Genomic DNA, 19,983 nt, shown 5'->3' with positions numbered 1-19,983 from the left:
TGTAAACGGCAGCAAGCAACGATCCGCCCACCCTTACACAAACTTCTGTCACCTGCCCTGCCTCATTCCCTAATAACAGATCAAGTATCACACACTCTCTCATTGGGACTTCTACGTACTGATTAAGGAAACTTCCTTTTGCAGCATGGGAGTCCCAGTCAATATGTGGAAAGTTAAAATCACCTATCACAACCTTATGTTTCTTACAACAGTCTGTGTACACTCTTCAAATTTGTTCCTCTAAATGCCACGGACTATTGGACGGTCTATAATATAGCCCGATTAACATGGTCATGCCTTTCTTATTCCTCAGTTCCTCCCATTAAGCCTCACCAGACAAATTCTTCAGTCTGTTCTGACTGAGCACTGCCATGACATTATCCCTGACTAGTAACGCCACCCCTCCCACTCTGTCGCATCTAAAACAACAGAACCCAGGAATAATGAGCTGCCAGTCCTGCCCCTCCCATAACCAAGTCTCACTAATAGCTACAATATCTCCATCTATGACCTGAGTTCATCTCCCTTTCCTACAATACTCCTTGCATTGAAATAATATGCAGCTCAAATCATTAGTCACACCATGCTCAACCATTTGATTCCTGTCTTTGTCTGAGGTCTTAACAACATCTGTCTCAATTACCTCTCCACTATCTGTCCTGGCACTCTGGTCCCCCTCCTCCTGCAACTCTAGAACCATACAACATTACAGCACAGAAACAGGCCTTTTGGCCCTTCTTGGCCATGCCAAACCATTTTTCTGCCTAGTCCCACTGACTTGCACCTAGACCATATCCCTCCAAACCTCTCTCATCCATGTACCTGTCCAAGTTTTTCTTAAATGTCAAAAGTGAGCCCGCATTTACCACTTTATCTGGCAGCTCATTCCACACTCCCACCACTCTCTGTGTGAAGAAGCCCCCCCAATGTTCCCTTTAAACTTTTCCCTCTTAACCCATGTCCTCTGGTTTTTTTCTCCCCTAGTCTCAGTTGAAAAAACCTGTTTGCATTCACTCTATCTATACCCATCATAATTTTATATACCTCTATCAAATCTCCCCTCATTCTTCTACGCTCCAGGGAATAAAGTCCTAACCTATTCAACCTTTCTTTGTAACTCAGTTTCTCAAGTCCCGGCAACATCCTTGTAAACCTTCCCTGCACTCTTTCAACCTTATTAATATCCTTCCTGTAATTTGGTGACCAAAACTGTACACAATACTCCAAATTCGGCCTCACCAATTTGTCACAAAGAAAAAAAATATAGAATAAGTCCCTGAGTGGCATCTCTATAGATTGTCCTGGTCCAGCTTGTTCTTCCACTGAATGAACACTGGAAGGCAGCACTGACAAGGAGGGGCTATCACCCAACCTGGTACGGATTCCAGTGCACCCAATAGAAGCCCCTACTCTCTCCCACACAACCTCGAGTCTCTTCTTCTAGGCAGCTGCAACAGGCAACCCTGCAGTGTAAAATCCTTGTCACTACTGAGGTAATGCAGCTCCTCTGCTGTCAGTCTCTGCAGTAAACCGGACTGGAAGTATTCTACATTACCAATATCTAGCAAGGTCTTGCTATCACAAGACAATCAATCAGTCCGTGTTTTGGATCGTGTACCATCTCAGCACAACAATATGTGTGAGATGTCCACACAAGTCCAGGTGACAACCCAACAACAGTACGCAGTAAGTCTGGCTGGACGATTGTAGCAGAACATCTGATGGTGACAAGAAGGCATACAGGAGTGAGATAGATCAGCTGGTTGAGTGCTGTTTCAGCAACAGCCTTGCACTTAATGTCATTAAGACCAAAGAACTGATTGCAGACATAAAGGATAAGATGAAGGGACATACACTAGTCCTCAATGAGGGATCAGAAGTGGAAAGGGTAAGCAATTTCAAATTGCTGGGTGTCAAAATCTTTTATTTATTTAATGATTTGTTGGTTTTTTAATTCTTTGATTGACATACAGTGTGGTATAGGTCCTTCGGGTCCTTCAAACCACACCCAGCAATCCCCAATTTAATTGCTAATCACAGGACAATTTACAATGACCAATTAACGTACCAACAGAACAGGTAATTCTTTGGACAGTGAGTAGGAACCGATGTATCTGGAGAAAAGCCACAGAGTCACAAGAAGAATGTACAAATTCCTTACAGGCAATGGCAGGAATTGTATCAGGGTTGCTCGTACTGTAGAACATTGTGCTAACTACTACACTATTGAGCTGCCCCTGAGGATCTATCCTGGGTCAAACATATTGATGCAGTTACAAAGGAGGCACAGCAGCCTCTGTATTTCATTAGGAGTTTGAGAGCATTTGACATGTCAACAAAGATACTGACAAATTTCTACAGATGTACCTTTTCTACTTTTTCTCTTTTTGCACTACTTATTTTTAACTACAGTCAGCCCTCCTTATCCGCGGATCGGGAAAACCCGGAAGTTGTCTCTCCAGCACTTGTTGTTTAAGCATGTACAGTCTTTTTTTTCTTGTCATTATTCCCTAAACAATACAGTATAACAACTATTTACATAGCATTTACATTGCATTAGGTATTATAAGTAATCTAGAGATGATTTAAAGTATACGGGAGGATGTGCAAAGGTTACCGTGGATCGGGAATCGAAAAAAAATTGATGTTCTGTAAGTCGGAACAGGTACATCTGGTATTATTTAACGTCAGTTATTTAACTCCCCCATGCAGCAATAACAAACTTTCCCATTAGGATATTAGTACCCCTCCAGTTCAGGTATAAATTGTCTCTTCTGTACAGGTCCCACTTTCCCTGGAGGAGAGCCCAATGATCCAAAAATCTAATGCTCTCCCTCCTACCCCAACTCCTTAGCAAAGTGAGGCTATTTCTGGCCTCATTAGCAATTTGCATAGGTAGCAATCCTGAGATCACAACCCTAGAGGTCCTGCCCTTTAGTTTAGCACTTAACTCCCTGAACTCACTTTGCAGAACCTTGTCACTCTTTCTACTTTATGTCATTGGTACCTACATGGACCACAACCTCTGGCTGCTCACCCTCCCACTTAAGGATGCCAACATATCATCCTCAAATCTCGTTTTTGTTCACAGAACCTTCTGTTCCCCTAACTAACAAATCCTTTATCACCACAGCTTGCCTCTTCTCCCCGTTTCCCTTTTTTGTATTTCTTTAGATTGCTTTAAACTGGCCCATCAAGACCTTGATGGTTCCACTACCATACCCCCTGCATAACAACTTGACTATCTGCATGTCAGCACACCCCTGGACGAGCCAGAGGCATCTGCTGTTACTCCAACCCAAGCCGGGCAGCACAAGAGCTCCAGACAGAGTCACAATGTCGGTTTGATTAATTCTGGGGGGGGGGGGGGGGGGGGAGGGGTTGTGTAGGGTAATGTCAAGGGTGAAAGATGAAACATATTGTTCATAATAGAAACTGTTCTACATAATTCACAAACATTGTCATTGAGTTACTGTGTTCACTTTGAGAGACAGTGTCTGACATAATGACATCAGTGTAAGGTGATTGCTTTTTGTTTGTAATGGAAGTAAAGGGCTGTGGCTTTTGTTAAACACATATTAAGCATGTTTTATTGACAAAATCTTACAAAGGTGACATACAATTCTTGCCAATAAAGTTGTATCACTAACATTCCATTTAATCCATTTGTACTGATTCAATTGACTACTTTCTTACTGTACTACCTTACTTTCACCTCTGGTGGTACTCTCTCAGTAAGGAAATTGTGGGTTCAAACTCTACTGAAGAGACTTAAGCATATAAGTCAAGTTGAATCCCGATGCAGTACTGAGGAATTGTCAGAGATGCAATATTCTTCTGTGTGCCTTCAAAGAATGGAAGGTACCTTATCTAACCAGCTAACACTGAATGTTTGATTTTATTATCCTTCCTCCCTCCGCAGTTCATCTGTAGGAAGGATTTGAGAGAATATAAAATACCTTTGGATGAATTTGAGAGAAAAGGTCAGCTTCAGACTTCAACTGAGAAACAGTCATGGTCCTGTTTGTGTTTGAGTGCTCCTGGAGAAGTAGTATCCAGTGTCCACCAGAAGGCAACATGGCTGGTATATTCAGATTTAGCATTAAATTTCTTTTAATTCACATTCTTTACCCTTACCTTAACCCTTGATCAGATCATTACCTTCCTCATATTTCCTCACTTCATAGGAGGAAGCCATTTGACTCATCAAGTATATCCTAGATTTCAAAGTATTCCCATCAGTCCCTTTCTCCCCTTTATTTCTTTGTATCCTATACCCTCCCACATTCCCACCAATTCCCTCCAAATTTCTTGCCAACCAACTACAATAGCAGTAAATTACATTAGCCAATTAAACTACTAATCCACAAGTGTTTGGGATGTGGCAGTAAATTGGAACACCTGGGGGAAACATATATGGACACATGGAGAATGTGTAAATTCCACACAGAAAGCACTCACTTTCAGGATGGAATCTGGATCACTGTTGTAAACATCTTAATCATCAAATGTAAGGAAACACAACTACAATCTGTCTTCATAATTTCACCCTTATGTATACAGTACTGTACTTGTGGTTTGTGGGTTTTGAAGTGACTGAATGGTGCAGGGTGAGATTTGGAGACTACCTTAGGTGGATCAGAAGTAGAGTGTATAATTCTTGTGAATTATAGGACTCAGAATTGAGTCTAGCCAGAATATTTTAACTGCAACATCGTTCCTTTCCTTCGTTGCCTCTACTCTGACCCACTGCCTCCTGATATGTATCAATTTCCATTCCACAACATTTATCGAGTTCTTATGCAGTTAGTCATGGTTGCCAGGTTACAGACATAGTTATGCTATGGATACACACCCATTAGCTGGTTTGAGATGTGCCAAAAGTATTTCATTTTAGGCTAATTTACTGGGATGATTGTCTGATCCTTTGGGCAATTAGTTTCAGCTGCAACATCAAATCTGGTTTAAAATGTTACAAAAAAATTCTATCAAACTATGCCACCCAGCCCTACCTTCTCACTGTTCTTTGAGGACTAAAGATTCCATTTGTTTCTGCCTCAATTCCTGATGTCAATGAACCACAAATAGAACTACAGAGTGGAATCATGTGCAGGGCACTATGAATGAATTAAGACTCTTACACACTAATACTTTGTTTACAGATGCACACTTTAGAAATGGTGCTGTTTACACACCACCCCTCATAGGACGAGTAAAGGTGATAGTGGCTGTGACGAATCAGATTGAGGGGTGTGGTGGTGAATTTCATCACTGATTTATGGGAATCCCTGGCCAGAAACTGCTATAAAAAAAAAAGGAGGATAAAGGAAGGCACCAGGATTGAAGCACATGTGCAAAGGGTGCACAACATCCCAAAAGAAACACTCTACTTCTGACCCACCTACGGTAGTCTCCTGATCTCACCCTGTACCATGTAGTCACCTCAAAACTCACAAAACACAAGTAGATATAAGCCATCCTTGACTCTAAGGCATTGACTAAGAGAGAGAGAAAGAGAGAGTGATGTGGCCTTGCTGGAAACTCTTGAATCCCTTTAAGTAAGAATCAAGTTGTTGGTTGAAGTAAGTGCATCATCTAGAATTGAGTTGGCAGGTCTGTAGGTGGGTGGATGTGTGCCTGGTGAGGAAGAGGAAAGCACGTAGAGCCAGGCAAGTTGACTGTGGCTTTCCAGGAGAACCAAGGCCTAACCCATGTCAGCATCCCCCAGCTTAGAAAAGACTGAAGATTAGCTTTATTTGTCATATAACCATATAACAATTACAGCACTGAAATAGGCCATCTCAGCCCTTCTAGTCCATGCCGAACATTTACTCTCACCTAGTCCCACTGGCCTGCACTCAGCCCACAACCCTCCATTCCTCTCCTGTCCATATACCTATCCAATTTTACTTTAAATGACAATATCGAACCTGCCTCTACCACTTCTACTGGAAGCATGTTCCACACAACTACCATTCTGAGTAAAGAAATTCCCCCTCGTGTTACCCCTAAACTTTTGCCCCCTAACTCTCAACTCATGTCATCTTGTTTGAATCTCCCCTACTCTCAATGGAAAAAGCCTATCCACGTCAACTCTATCTATCCCCCTCATAATTTTAAATACCTCTATCAAGTCCTCCCTCAGCCTTCTACACTCCAATACGTACATCAAAACATACAGTGACGTGTGTTGTTTGTGTCAGTCTGAGGATGTGCAGGGGACAGCCCACAAGTGTCCCCACACTTCTGGTGCCAACATAGGATGCCCGCAAATTACTAACCCTAACCACCTACCTCCAATACCAGCATTCTACATATATGCAAGTTCACTTTATTTGTAAGGGTTTAATGTTATTCTCTGAACAACTTACTATTTGCTGCCTGTCGTTGTGCTGTCAGTTACCTTGTTCTGTATGAGCAGAAAACCCATTCATTTTCATCACCAGCTCAAGTAAGGTAAAATTCTGCCCTCTCTTCTTTGTTTCACTGAGCCTCACATACAGTAGGGCCATGAGTTTGATCTAGGTTTGCAGTGTTAAGAGAAATCAGGTCAATTTTTTTCTTCAAAATCAGATGAATGAACAGGTGCATGTTTCTGTAGCAGAACCACTCACACAATTGACACAGACAGTCTGCTCTGGAGACTAACTGTTGATTCTGAACCCTATTCTGATTCAACAGAAGAGGCCTAGAAGGGCTCACGTTCACAGACCCTGTCCCCCACTTCAACTGCAGAGTGTACAGGAAGCATGCTCTTATCAGGATCTGTTAAAGGAGTACTCTTTGAAGACTAAGATTTTCTAAGTGGTGACAGAATCCTTTAACCTTCTGTAGGCACAGCTCCAACCATGTGCCCATGACTGGGCATTTTGTATGTGGCAGCAACATTCACTTCACCCTGAACTTCCTGGACACCGCATCGTTCCAGTGAACAGCAGCTGATGCTGTGTTTCACAGTTTTGTTTTCTCACCACAAAATTAGGGAGATTGCTGATGCTCCCCATTCAAGGAAAGGAGACTCTGTCTAGTTATTCTTTAGACACAATTGGACTGAATGAGATTGTGAAATTGCAACCTGTCAAGGACTAATCTAGATGTCATAGATTCTCCTGGGGATCCCCACCTCTTCAGAAAGGTTTACCAGTGTGGAACTAAGGGGTTGGACCATTCCTAGTCATTTGCTGAAGGCCCATGGGAGAAGATGGACACAGCACACAGTCTTCTCTTCAACACCAGTTGATCTCACATACAGACACCACCAAAGGTCTTTAACCTTGTCTGCAGAGAAATGTTCAGCAAGGTGTCACAAGACTGCTGAGAAACCTCCAACAAAAGATAAAACATCATTGGGCTGCTAATGTAATGAAGAAAATAATGAAAATGGAGATATGCTGCACACAGAATGTTCTTTCCTTCTAAAGATTTTTGTGCCTAGAAGGCCGGTCTTAGGCAGTCCATCATACTTCATTGAGTACAGGACTGCAGTTGGCAGTTATGGCAACCGCTCATCAAACAAAGAGGATACAATCATTACAACAAAGTCATTCAATTAAGGATCCTGACAGATTTGAATCAAATCACTGAGGATCCTTTCAGACAGTGATTGATGTGTCAGCGCTTACAATTTGCGTAGTGTTAAATGTAGTTGGCAATAACGATCCACGTAAGTACAATTCTCTGTGCTTCCTTGAATTACTGCTGTTTAGGCACAGAATTAGACAAGAATTGGAAGAGCTACAGTTGTCACAGTAATCTCTGAAAGAACATTGAGCTAGGGATCTTTGTGTTGTCCAAATACATATGGATATCTTTAGAGAGATTTGCATTATTGACAGTATATCTTAGATCAAGTCAGAGGTAGTGATAGAAATATCAGGCAAATATAAACAATTGTAGTCTTCAAGATCACCAGAGAAACATGCCCATCTTTATGAGCTAATGAGAGACTTTTGGGCATAAGGATGAAAGAAAAATGGAAGACTATGTGGGAGGGAGGGAAGGGTTAGATTGATCTTGGAGTAGGTTAAAGGGTCGGCACAACAATATGGACTGAAGGGCCTGTACTGTGTTGTACTGTTCTACACCCAGTGACCACTTTATTAGACACCTCCTATACCTAATAAAGTGGCCACTGAGTGTATGTTCTTTGTCTTTTACAAGTGACTTTACTAAAATAAATCACAAACAAAAGTTGTTTGTGGCTCTCAGCAATATCACATGACAAAGGCTTAAGGAGGAAACTCACTAGGAAGAAAATATATTACATAAGACAAGTTTGTATAAAATTTGAATCATCAGGACCATTCCTCTCACTATTTATGCAATGGGATTTCAATCTGAACAAGGATTCGTACTTATATGACCATAAGACATAGGAGCAGCATTAGGCCATTCAGCCCATCAAGTCTACTCCACCATTTCTTCATGCTGTTTCTGGATCCCATTCAATCCCATACATCTGACCTCTCACCATATCAGTTGATGCCCCGACCAATCAGGAATCTATCAACTTCCACTTTGAATACACCCACGGACTTGGCCTTCACAAACAAAAACAAGAGAAATCTGCAGATTTCTCTTGCCAAAACGTCTCGGCCCGAAACATGAACTGTACTTTTTTTTCATAAATGCTGCCTGGCCTGCTGAGTTCCTCCAGCAATTTGTGTGTGTGACTTGGCCTTTAAAAAAAAAGTCTGTGGCAGAGCATTCCACAGATTCACTATTCTTTGGATAAAAAAATTCCTCCTTACTTCTAAAAGGTCGCCCCTCGATTTTGAGGCTGTGCCCTCTAGTTCTGGCTACCCCCCGCCAGAGGAAACATCCTCACCACATCCATCTTATTTAGTCCTTTCAACATTTGGTAGGTTTCAATGAGATCCCCACGCATTCTTATAAATTCCAGTGAGTACAGGCCCAAAGTTGCCAAATGATCCTCATATATTAACTCTTTCATTCCCGGAATCATCCTCGTGAACCTCCTCTAGACTCTCTCCAATGACAATACCTCCTTTCTGAGATAAGGGGCCTAAAACTGTTAACAATACTCCCAAGTGTGGCCCGACTAGTGTCTTATAAAGGCGCAGCATTATCTCCTTGCTTTTATATGCTATTCCACTATAATAAATGCCAAAATTGCGTTTGCCTTCTTCACCATAGACTTAACCTGTGAATTAACCTTCTGGAAGTCTTGCATGAGGACTTCTAATTCCTTTGCATTTCTGATGTTTGAGTTTTCTCCCCATTTAGATAATAGTCCGCACTATTGTTCCTTTTACCAAAATGCATTATTATACATTTCCCAACACCGTGTTCCAAAACTGCCATTTTTTTGACCCATTCTTCCAATTTGTCTAAACCCTGCTGCAATCAGCTTGCTTCCTCAGCACTACCTACCCCTCCACCTATATTCGTATCATATGCAAACTTTGTCGCAAAGCCATCAATTCCATTATCTAAATCATTGACAAACAATGTGAAAAGTAGCAGTCACACTATTGACCCTTGAGGAACACCACTAGTCACTGGCAGCCAACCAGAAAAGGCCCCTTTGTTCCCACTCACTGCCTCCCGCCTGTCAGCTGTACCTCTATCCATGCCAGTATATTTCCTGTAACACCATAAGATTTTATCTTGTTAAGCAGCCTCATATGAAGCACCTTATCACAGATTGCCTTCTGAAAATCTAAGTAAATGACATCCAATGCCTCTTTTTTGTCCACCCTGCTTGTTAGTTCCTCAAAGAATTCTAACAGATTTGTCAGGCAAGATTTCCCTTCACAGACACCATGGTGACTTTGACTCATTATATCATTAATCTCCAAGTATCCCGAAACCTTGTCCTTAATAACGGACTCTCAACACTTCCCCAACCACTGAGGTTAGGCTAACTGGCCTATAATTTCCTTTCTTTTGTCTTCCTCCGTTCTTAAAGAGTGGAGAGACATTTGCAATTTTCCAATCCTCTTGGACCATGCCAGAATCAAATGATTCTTGAAAGATCATAACCAATACATACGTTATCTCTTCAGCAAGCTCTTTCAGGACTATAGGATGTAGTCCATCTGGTCCAGGTGATTTATCCACCTTAAGACCTTTCATTTTGCCACTCTTCCCTTTGAAATAGCAATGGCACTGACTCCTGCTCCCTGACACTCATGGACATCTGGCATACAGCTAGTGTCTTTCACAGTAAAGACTGAAGCAAAGTAGTCATTAAGTTCATCTGCCATTTATTTGTTCCCCATTACTACCTCACCAGCAAGCTGGCTGGTGGCGCAGTGACATCAGTGCCGGACTCCGGAGCGAAGGCTCCCAAGTTTGAACCTAGTCCACCCTCCCCCCGCCAGGCATGCATTCCCGTGCTGGGTTGAGTGCCGAGCTAACCTTCAGCCTCGTAAAAAACAAGGGTCAAGTCGGGAACGTTCATATCGTGACCTGGTTAATCCGAAAGGAGACCAGTCCTGACACCACGCACCAGACAAGAATGGCTGACTGTCTGGTGTGACAAGCTATGATGATGATGACCTCACCAGCATCATTTTCCAATGGTCCAATATCAACTCTCATCTCCCTTTTACTCTATATATAACTGAAAAACCTTTTAGTATCACACTTTATATTATTGGTTAGTCTGCCCTCATATTTCATTTTTTTACCTTCTTATAGCTTTTTTAGTTGCCTTTTGTTGGATTTTAAAAGCTTCACAATCATCCAATTTCCCACTCACTTTTGCTACCTTATATGCCCTTTCCCTGCGCAGTTCTTGACTTCTCTTGTCAGCCACAGTTGCTTAGCCCTGCCATTTGAGAACAACTTCTGTGGGACATATCTATTCTGTGACCTGTGAACTATTCCCAGAAACACCAGCCACCTCTGTTCTGTTGTTATCCCTGCCAGTATCCTCCTCCAATCCACCTGGGCAAGCTCCTCTCACATGCCTCTGTAATTCCCTTTATTCTATTGCGATACTGATACATGTGACTTGTGCTTCTCCCTCTCAAATTGCAGAATGAATTCAATCATGTTATGATCATTGCCTCCTAAGCATTCCTTTACGTTAAGCTGACTAACAAGATGTGGGTCATTACATAACACCCAATCTAAGATTGCCTTTCCCCTTATAGGCTCAAGCACAAGCTGCTCTAAAAAGCCATCTCACAGGCATTCAACAAATTCCCTCTCTTGTGATCCAACACCAACCTGATTTTCCCAATCCCCTTGCATATTGATATGCATATATGGCCTCTTAAAAGATTCTTAATTACAATCTAAGCAAGAGCTTGGATTGTGTTTGAAAGACTGTATTGATGCCCATAAACTAATCATCCACATCTGTCTTTAAGATGTTCCCTTCAGTGGTTTGAGGGAATTTGCTGCTAAGGCTGTGAGGGCAAATGTGCACTGCCCTGTCTCTGTACACTCTGGGTACATTCTGAGAAAACTAGAAACCTTTCATCTTCTTGACAAAGGGGACAGGATTGATGTTTAAACTACTGGCTAACAACTGGGGTGGTAGGGGGGGAGGGCAGGGGTGCAATGAATGTTCTGAAGAGTGAGAGCCTCATAGGCATTAATCATCCCCCAGGAGACTACATGGTCTCTGTTGCAACCATCTTGGATTTTTGATGCTTCGATGATTGAAAGAAATATTTTCAATGAACTATAATCAGCAAATTATATCAATATGAATAATAATTGACTGGTAAGCTTGTGGTTTTCTTCCAGCTCAGTTAATTGGCTCACTGCTACAAAGAGATGTTTCCACCCCTTCTGCCAGGTTGCTGGAATGCTGCTTCCTTTCTCTTGACAGGAAACTGATGTCTGTGATAGGTGTCTATGATAAACGCTTGCCTCAGAATTGCTGGTTTCCAATGACAGTGCCTTGGAACAAGGTCAAGTCTTGGGTATTTGGCTGTAGGAGAAGGGCAAGGGCCAACAACGAAAGGAGAAACACTGACATCCTCAGCCTCTCAAAGCCAAGTAGGGAGACGGCTGTGTATCTGCGGCAGTACAGATCACTTAACTGCCATTAAGTCCTCCAGGGCCACACCAATAGCAGTAACCAAAATCCCTCATACAGGTGTCTCTCCCTGAAGGCAACAATGTTCCCTCAGTTTCTGTTCTCTGCACAGAACAACAATCTCCCCTCAGAAGAAAGCACTCCGGTTCCAGTTAACATCAAGCTGTAGCTGGGTGACATCTCTCTATTTTTCCATGACAACAGTGTGTGCGTGTGCGTGTGCGTGTGCGTGTGTGTGTGTGTGTTGGAAGGGGTTTGATACTAAACACTAAACAGAGCTTTCATTAAATCCTTCTGGAATACCCCTAGTTATGTGCCTTCAGTAAACAGAAACAGCTTCGTCAATGCTGTGATGTGGCAGTGTTAAGGCTTCTCTGAGCAGAAGTGTGTCCTGCTTCCAGACCTTAAGTGCCAGACCTCTAGCTCTCAATAAATTCTTCTATATGTTTGGAAGTAGACTCCCCTCATAACCATCTCATGTGTCCTGTCAGGCAGGCTAGATGATGTGCCAAAGCCAGGACAACCTCCTCAAATGTGCTCCCTTATCATAGTCCTCACATGTCCTGCAGTATAGTACCAATATGGAATCTCTCTGTCCAAGGAAATGACACACTTGCTTTCTTTTGCCTTTGGGCAGACTGTAATCTACTACAGACAGGTGAATGTCCACATAAAATATGTTCCTCTAATGTAGTCTCTTCATTCCTCATAGCTAAGCACCAGATGCTACGATGCAGGCAATTCTCCTTCCTCCTGAAGTGTAATTTACAGCTATGTGGGGTGTGGCTAGTCTGTGGATCTCTCTAGCGGACCTGCAATGAGAAAGACATAATACTGACTTGGCAGCACACATGTAGAGTGAGCCATGATTTCTGAAATCTGATCTGTTTGTAGCAGACATTTCAAGGCACTGAAAAAATGTCACCAACACTGTCTCCACAAGATTTTCTAAATTCACTGGAAATATCAGCAAACCAACTTAAGTTTCTTCTCCTATATCAACAACCCCAACATATAGACCATAGTTATAATTCAGCTGCATTGTACAGGCTACATAATTCACATGACTAACACAAGTCTCTTTAAGACGCTGTATTTTGAGCTCTGGCCAATTCAGATTAATTTATTTATTACATGTACATTCAAACATACAGTGAAATGTGTCATTTGTGTTAACAACTATCACAACCTAAAGATGTGCTGGGGGGGAGCCAACAAGTGTCGCCACATATTCCGGCAACAACAATAGCAACTAATGTCAGCAATCAAAGAACAACAGCAAAATAAGCCCCTTTCTTCCTTCCCACCCACCCACCCACACACAGGCAGACATCCTCCAACCCTAGGACAGGCTGCCTCTGGGCCTCCAGCCTCCAGCAGACTCACAGACATCGGGCCTCTGACTTTGGGACTTCTGATCAACCTTCGGGTTTCGATCTTTGGTATTGACCCCAGGACTCATTGAGGACAGGACCCCGAACTCCAGGCCTCAAACTCCAGACTCGCTGACTCACGCACCTAGGGGTGACTGACTCTTGTGCTTCCTGCCCACATGGATCTCCAATCCAGGGACCCGCCAACCTGGGGACTCATTAACCTGGAGGCTACCAGCCCTTGCCCTCGCTGGTCTTCATCTACAGCACTTGCCGGCCCAACATCTGTGCACAGATGTCCTTCATCATATGTCCATGTTCCTGGTGTTCAAGCACGGAGTGGAGGCCTGGACTCTGGCCTGGCCTCTAATTCCCCCACATCCTTGTCCTTAAACCCTAACTCCCCTCTTTGTGTTCAAAGCCATCCCTACAAATAGACAAAGATGATTCAAAGATGTGCCCAAAGCTCCCTTGAACAAAAGCAACATCCCCACTGACTCCTGAGGAAGGACAGTGCTACTCAAAGTGGAGAAGGGTTATTCAGGATGGAGTTGAGAACCTTGAATTCATGCATCAGGAGCACAAATTACCCACTTATCTGCCTTGTCAGCTACTTCCTATTCTTTTTGTGGTTCCCACATTGGCTATCTCAGAGCCCACAAAATTGGAATGGATGCAAGTCTTCTTTAATCCTGAGGAGAGAGTATACATGAGTCGTGGGGGATTCAGTGGGAGGGTAGAGTCCATGACAGGAGTGTCCATGGGCTATACAAGGTGATTCAGTGAGTGGGGAGTGTCTGTGATAGACAGAGTGCCCATGAGCTGGATGAAAGGATTCAATGGGTGGTTGAAATCTGTAACGAGGGAGATGTCTGGATTGTGGGAGGAGATCTTGTGGGTGGGGAAAATCTGTAATAGGAGGGTGACCGTGGGCTGTGGGAGGGGATTTAGTGGGTGGATAAAACATATGATAGAGCAAAATGTCTGGGCTGTAGGAGGCATTTGGTGAGTGGGGAGAATCTGTCATATGAAGAGTGTCCGTGGACAGTGGGAGGAGATTCTATGGGTGAGTAGAGTCCATAATGCAGGAGAGCATCTAGGCTGTGGGAGGAGATTCAGTGGATGGAGAAAATGTGTCATAGGGAGAGTGTCTGTGGGCTGTGGGAGGAGATTCAATTTAATAATCTAATCAGAGTCAGCATGACATCATAACGGGGAAATTGTGCCTGAAAATGCATTGTAAATTTTTGAAGAAGTCCTGATCAGAGCAGATAAAGAGGAACCAGTCAGAGAGTCATAGAAATAAAGTCATAGAGCAGAAACAGGCCCTTCAGCCCTTTTAGTCCAAGCCAAACTATTATTCTGCTTAGTCCCTTCAGCTTTCACCACAGCCCTCCATATCCTTTCTATCCATGATCTTATCCGAACTTTTTTTAAATATTGAAATTGAAACTGCATCCACCACTTCCACTGGCAGCTTGTTTCACATTCTCACCACCCTCTAAATAAGAAGCTCCTCCTTATGTTCCTTTTAAACTTTTCACCTTTCATCTTTAACCCATGACCTCTGGTTCTAGTCTCTCCTTACCTCAGTGGAAAAAGCCTGCTTGCATTTACCCTATCTATACCCCTCATAATTTTATATACTTCTATCATATCTCCCCTCATGATTTTATATACTTCTATCATATCTCCCCTCATGATTTTATATACTTCTATCATATCTCCCCTCATAATTTTATATACTTCTATCATATCTCCCCTCATTCTCATAAGGCTCCAGGAAACAAGGTCCTAACCTATTCAACCTTTCCCTATAACTCAGGTCCTCAAGTTTCGAGAACATCTTTGTAAATTTTCTCTGTTCCCTTTCAATCTTATTGATGTTGGACTTCTGGGCATTTGACAAGGTTCAAGTTCAAGTTTAATTGTCATTTAACCATACACATGTAGACAACCAAACAAAACAGCATTCCTCTGAGGCCAAGGTACAAAACACAGTACACATAGATAGGATAGCACAAGTCCCTGAGTGGCATGGCTTGAAGGCTGATGGTGCATGGGATGTTGTACAGCCACGCTTCTGCAAGAACAAACACACAACAGTTTCTCATCTTGCACTGGGTCAGCCATAATCAACTTGTCTTCCAAGGAAGCAAAAACTGGAGAGCAGCACTGACAGGAGAGCTGTCCTTTAGGGGCCAGCCCCCAACTCAGCACACCACTGTTCTCTTCCACAAACAATTATTTCACCAGATAACGGTGTTGGAGATATTATATTAGCATGGATAATATTATATTAGCTAACAGGCAGGAAGCAGTGAGTAAGGTGGGGGGGTCATTGTTAAGTTTCACTTTGACAAGTGGTGTATCATAGAGATCAATGCTGAGACCACCACTGTTTACAATATGAAGACTTGAAGGAAGATGTCAACATATGGGAGCCAAATTTGCAAATAACACTAGGTGAGAGTGAGTTGAGAGGAGGATATATTTTACAGAGAGACACTAATGGGATACGTGAATGGGCAAAAAGTTGGCAAGTGAAGTATAAGGTGGGAAAGTGTGAAGTGGTTCACTCTGAAATGAAGAACAAAAGGAAAGAGCATTACTTAAATGGAGAAAAGCTGCAGAAAGTTACAATACAAAGGGATATGGGAATCCTTGTGAATGAAATGCAGAAAGCTGACACACAGTAAGTAATAGCAAAGGCAAGTGGAATACTGACCCTTATTTCAAAGGGATTGGTACATAAACAAGGGAAGTCTTTAGTCAAATTGTACAAAGCAATAGTGAGACCACTTCTAGATGACTGCAGACAGGACCCTGGTGGGGCCAAAACTGGAATATTGTGTGTAGGTCTTGTATCTCTTCCTTCTGAATGTAGTAGAAACAGGCCCTTTGGCCCACTTTGTCCATACCAACCTAGATGCCCAGATACCTTCATGCACTTCCAATCCAAGTACCTGTCCAAATGACTTGTAAACATTGTAATTGTATCTGCTTCCTCAATTTCCTCTGGCAGCTCATTCCAGATATTCACCATCCTACTGGAAAAAAAAACTTACCTGTGCCTTCTAATTTTGGACTCCTCAACCCTGGGAAAAATATCCTAAAGGTTCTGACTATCTATGTACCTCACAACTTTATAAACTTCTATAAGGTCACCTCTCTACCTCCTATATTGCAGTGAGAATAAACCCAACTTATCCAATCTTTTCATATAACTACAGCCTTCTTTTCCAGGAACCATTCTGGGGGAGGCTTGTCAGTACCCTCTCTACTACTACCACCACATCTTCCCTGTACACAATCCTCTCAGTGTGATCTAACTTATATTCTGTACAACTGCAGTGTGATGTTCCAACTCTTATGCCTTCTACCCTCAACATTATTGCTCATTTTGACGACATTTGAAGACTTCTTGTGTCATCTAATACAACCTTTCCTTTCTCTTCTTGGCTACTGTTGGATCACTTTTCCTGCTTTCTGTTTTTAACAGGATCTACATTTGTTGTAAACCATGAATTCATTCTTTAAATGTTAGCCAATGCTCATTTGCTATCATGCCTTTTAATGTGGTTTCCTAATCTACTGTAGACAACCAGATCCTATATCTTTGTAGTTTGCTTTGTTTACATCTAAGGAAATGATTGCAGATTAAGCTAAATCACTTTCAGTCTTTATCTATAATTTGATTGTGATCACTATTTCCTAAAGGTCCCTTAATCACATGATTATTAATTAACCCTTTCTCATCACACAATCTAAAATAGCCTGCTCCTCATTGGTTCCTCAATATATCAGTTTAGAAACCATTTTGGATGAATTTGTCCTTTACACTATCGCTGTTAATTTGGTCACCTCAACACAATTCCTTAGACATAGTGGCTAATCCTCAGCAATGCCCTTCCAACAGTGTGGGACTCCCTTATACTGCCCTTCTGAGTGTATGATGGTCAGTCATAGAGAGTCAGTGCCATTTTTTGAACTTGGATGTCTAAAATGGGGATTAAACCTACACTCATTCTGAGTCTGAGCCGATAAGGTGCTTCAAAGATTTTAGGCTTTGAAGTGTAAATGGTATTTCTTTTAAATTGATTTTTAAAACTGAATGTTGAAATAGTAAGTGAATGGAAATAGAGACCGATGTGGCTCCTTACTCATAAAGGAAGGTATAAAGTGAGAAACTATGGGCTGATTAGTCTAACACCTATTATTAAAAATGATAGAATAAATTATCAAAGGAGTACCAAAGGAGTATCAAAAGTTATTACCTCTGCCGGCTGAGTCAGCATACCTGTGTGCAGGGAAAATTATGTTTGGCAAATTTATTTGAGTTGTTTGAGGAAATTTCAGTCAGTGTGGATGGAGGGGTATCAGTAGAAATCACAAGGCATTTGGCAGCATGATGGAGGACTACCTCACCAGAACACAGCTTGTGGTGTTGGAGGTAATTAGCCATGGTCTGTTTTTTTATCAATTATGCTATTGTTTGCACTGTTGTAACTATGTGGTTTTGTGCAGGTCTTTTAGCTTTAGCTTTTGGTGTTGTTTGTCTGGTGGATTTGGAGCTCCTTTTCAGGGAACGCACTAAGACGGTAGTGTGATATTAATACACAGCAGCCTCTCTGGACTCTGGATTGGGGATTGTCAAACATTACGTGGATTTTCTGGTGTAGTCTGTTTTGTCATTTGCTTTTGTCATTCTGGAGGAATGTTGTCTCATTTTTTAACTGCATTGCATTTGCGCAATAAATGACAATAAACTGAATCTGAATCTGAGATAGAGATTGAGCTAATGACAGGAAGGAGTGAGCAGGGACAAGGGGATCATTTTCATGTTGGCAATCTGTTACCAGTGGGCAGCACTTGGATCAGTGCTGGGACCACAGTTATTTATAATACTTATTGTGACTTACAAGAAGGAGGTGAACGTACAGTGACCAAATCTACTAATCATACAAAACTAGATGGGAAGGTGAGTTGTAAGGGGATATGAGCCATTTACGGGGAGATATTGACAGGTTCAGTAAGTGGTCAATGTGTTGGCAAATAGATTATAATGTGGGAAAATGTGAAATGGTTGTGTTTGGAAAGAAGAATTATATTATTTGCATGAAGAAAATCTTCAGAAAAAGGCGGCACACAGTGATCTGGGATGTTTGTACATGAAACAGAAACCCAGCACAACCCAGGTGCAGCAGGTAATGGAATGCTGGCTTTTGCTTCAAGGTGGTTTGGAGTGTAATGTTTGGGGAGATTTATTACAGCTATACAGGGCACCAGTGAGGCCACATCTACAGTACTGCAAATGGTTTTGGTCCCTTTATGATTTCATTGGAGGTGATTCAGAGAAGGCTCACTTGGATGATCCTGAGTATAGAAGGAAAGTCTTGTGATGAAAAGTTGAACAGATTTGGTCCGTGCCAGTTGGATTTTGAAAGAATGAGGGGCCATGTTATTGAAACAAGCAAGATTCTCAGGAGGACTAACCAGTTAAATGCTGAGAAGGTATTTCTCCCCTTCTGGGAGAATCCACGACAAGAGGGCACAGTCTCAGAATAAGGGCCACCCATTTGAGACCAAGACGAGGAGGAATTCGATCTCTCAGGGAAAGGTAGCACATGGTCGAAGAGCCCAGCGCAGCAGAGATCACAGAGGGCGAGCAGTGAGAGAAGGTCTCTTTGAATTCCTGTCCAAGAGAAGATTTAAACTTCTTCAGGGTAGGCATATCTGGACAAGACTTCGCAATAGAGCAACAAATATACAACAGTAGGTCAGGCACACACAAAATTCCTCCAACATTTTGTATATGTTGTTCTGGTCTTCCAGCATCTGCAGAGTCGCCTGTGTTGATGATTCGTTGCTCCACTGTGAAGCCTCTTGGAGGTCTTCGCTTCCATGGGAGTTCAGTGAGACCCTCTTCTCACTGCGACTCGCCAGCTTGTACCCCATCCTCTTCCCCATCTGACTTATTCTCCCTTCCTTTCCAGTCCTGGTGAAAGGTGTCGGCCTGAAACGTCGACTGTTTATTCCTTTGTATAGATGTTGCCTGACCTGCTGAGTTCCTCCAGCATTTTGTGTGTGTTGCTCAGGGATTTGAGCCTTTGGAATTTTTAGACGCGGAAAGCTGTGGGTGCAGATCAAGGAATATATTGAAAGCCGAGGTAGATAAATGCTTCCTCAGTTTTGGGGGTTGAGAATAATGTGGTTCAGGCGAAAACTGAATCAGCCTCAATCTCACTGAATGATGAAGCAGGCTCGAGGGGCTGAATGGCCTATTCTCCTGTTTATGGTCTCAGAGCCAGGACAAAATGATTCATGACATCCGAGAAGTGAAGGCGTTCAGTCAGGCGTGTACGGGTGGCTTTCTTTGCACCTGCTATCTCCTACCGCCTTCTGATCGCGCCTCTCCCCGGGCTGTGGAAGTCAGATGCGGACTGCTCGCCGCCCCCGCCTCTACCCACGGACGGACACGCGTCATTCAGCGATCGTCCCCAACCGCCCTCTGTGGAGGCGTGAGCCGAGCCGGGGATATCCAGCGCTCTCTCAAACAACACACAGATACGCACAAAAAAAAAACATAAC

Source organism: Hypanus sabinus, chromosome X1 (assembly GCF_030144855.1).
Source record: "Hypanus sabinus isolate sHypSab1 chromosome X1, sHypSab1.hap1, whole genome shotgun sequence".
Taxonomy (NCBI): Eukaryota; Metazoa; Chordata; class Chondrichthyes; order Myliobatiformes; family Dasyatidae; genus Hypanus; species Hypanus sabinus.
This window is presented reverse-complemented; position numbering follows the sequence as displayed.